Source organism: Rattus norvegicus, chromosome 10 (genome assembly GCF_021556685.1).
Source record: "Rattus norvegicus strain SHRSP/BbbUtx chromosome 10, alternate assembly SHRSP_T2T, whole genome shotgun sequence".
Classification (NCBI taxonomy): Eukaryota; Metazoa; Chordata; class Mammalia; order Rodentia; family Muridae; genus Rattus; species Rattus norvegicus.
In genome coordinates this window covers 7,282,327-7,284,710 of record NC_141543.1, presented here as the reverse complement: position 1 = coordinate 7,284,710, position 2,384 = coordinate 7,282,327, and the positions used below count along the sequence as shown (strand labels likewise).

The window sequence follows — 2,384 nt, the reverse complement described above, 5'->3', positions numbered from 1 at the left end:
TGTTCTAAGAACCCATCCTTGCAGCCTTCCTCTCTTCCCTCCCTTTCCCTGCTTCTTTCTTTTGTGGGTGTGATTCCATTAAAAATAAGACTTCGCATATTAACACCATCATCTTACAGAAAATGCAAACAGTGTGCAGCATATGAGTGGAAACAGTCCTTCCGACAGCTTCCCCACTATTCTGTTCCGAAAAGCCATCGCTGAACTCCTCATCGCCTTCTGTTGCCTGGTGATGCTGTATACTAGAAATGCCTTGGGAGTCAGATCTGCATTTTAATGTCACAAACATGGATATCCGTGTGCGTGCGTGTGTGTGTGTGTGTGTGTGTGTGTGTGACACGCACAGGAAAGCCAGAATTGACATGGGTGTCTCCTTAATAGCTATTTTAAAATTCTATCTATCTATCTATCTATCTATCTATCTATCTATCTATCTATCTAGATATTTTGAGACAGGTTTTCTCTGTGCAGCCTCGGCTGTCCTGGAATTCAGTTTGTAGACCAGGCTGGCCTTAACTCAGGGATCCGCTTGCCTCTGCCTCCTGAATGCTGGGGCCACCACTACCAGTCTTACATTCTATTGTTTGAGACAAGCTCCTTAATTCAACTAGACGGGTAGATGAAGGAGCTTCTTGTCCCTTCCCCATCTATAGGATTACAGACCTGCATTACCATGCCCCTCCGGGCCTCCCACCCCCGAAATGTCGGTGCTGGGAGTCTGAACTCAGGTCTTCACGTTTGACCAGCAAGAACTTTTCTGGCTGAGCCACATTCCCAGCTCCTCTAGTCACTTCTTTGCCAAGGAGGGCTATCTTCCAAGTTGTAGAGCACATTCTCTTCCTGGGTCGGCAATGCGGCTTTGTGATATGACTCTGAGCAGGGCTGCCATTCTTAGAATGTGGCCTGGGAACTTGAAACACGTCTTCCTAAATCTTGTTAGAAACACAAATGACAAGGCCCTATCCCAGAGGATATGGGGTGTAGTAGCTGTGCTTTAACCACTACATAGCCACACTTGTGAGACTCACTACTGTCCAGTCAGGAATCTGAACCATCCCCAGCCTGCAACTCTCTTCTTCCCTTCTCCCTTACAGTTAGGAGAGTCTGCTCTGGTTTGATTGGTCCCTTACTCGATCTGGGGCTTGCTTCAGTCTCAGGTTTCCACAAAGGAGTTAAAGGTGTATGCCCAATTCCACAAGATGTTGGTCCTGGAGTTGGAGTCAGACAATGACCTCTTCAAAGGCACTTTGAGCACCATCTGGTACATCCTTTTGAGAATGCAAACCAAACTTCTATGATGTAATGTGGCTGGCATGCCATCTGGCTGCATTCTCACCAATGCTGCCTCTGGGCCATGTGACCCGTTTTAGCTAGGGGCGAAAGGAAGCTCCGTGCCAGAGGCTTACGTTTTCAAATCATAATCGTTCCAAGTCAGGGTAGGGCTTCCCCTCTCTCGAAGGCCCACTTCTGCGGATTTCCTTTTAAAAACTGCAAACGAGGACTCTAGCTGACTCTGGGTGTGGAGTCGGTGTGGAACAACAGCGGTTCTTTCTTTAGGGTGGATAACGTTGGATTTTAGTGATCAGAAAAACGTGAAGTGCCTGAAACCAGCCAGGTGCCATTCAGCTAAGAAGCTCCAACCGCAAGATGTGCAGGTGACCCTTCCAGACTGCGACTTCTGTTCACCAGGCGAACTTCGAAAACTTCTTCCAGAGGTGAACATGACCCGACAGGGGGCGCTAAAGGATCGAGGTTGGACCACCCATGGTCACCTTGCGGGAGGGAGGAATGGAAAAGGCGTTAGTTTGAAACCAAGCAGAAAGAAAACAGTTTGCCCAGCCAGTTGTACTGGGAAAGAGTTGTAATTTAAAGCTTAACTCAAAGTGTGGGATCTTTCATGGTCACTCTTGAAAAAGAGTCTCATACAAAAAGTCTCTTAAAATCACAGAAAGAAAGCAGCTGCAGGCACGGACGGGGTTCGAACCCGTGATCTTCGGTTTACGAGACCGACGCCTTACCACTTGGCCACCGCGCCTGCGTTAAGGAGTTGGCCGCATAAACTTCTATGCTGGCGCTACTCCCGTGACGGGCGCGAGTACATGTACAAGCCTAGCGCAGCCGCCCCGCCCATCGCAGCCGGAACGCTTGGCTCGGGCGCGCGCCCGCTCCTGCGGACTCCCGGGCTCTGCGCCGCTCGGAGTTTCCGCAGACAGGCGCGGAGGCCGGTCGGCACAACCGTAGCTGGGCTTGCCTGCCGTCTCTGTGTCCGTAGTTCGAATTCCAGTATCGTCTTTGGATTAGTTCACTTGTGCCTTAGTTCTCTTAGCCTCCGTTTCCCCTTCGGAGGAGTGTTATTTCTCCCTCCCCTCAGGAAACAGAAGTAT

At 49.9% G+C, this 2,384-nt stretch overlaps 1 non-coding gene across 1 annotated transcript; it reads right to left on the bottom strand.

The window, feature by feature from the left end:
- Positions 1-1,963: 1,963 nt before the first annotated feature.
- On the bottom strand, positions 1,964-2,035 carry Trnat-cgu2 (transfer RNA threonine (anticodon CGU) 2). The gene has a single exon. It is a non-coding gene; the product is annotated as a tRNA-Thr (tRNA).
- Between the last annotated feature and the right edge of the window lie 349 nt (positions 2,036-2,384).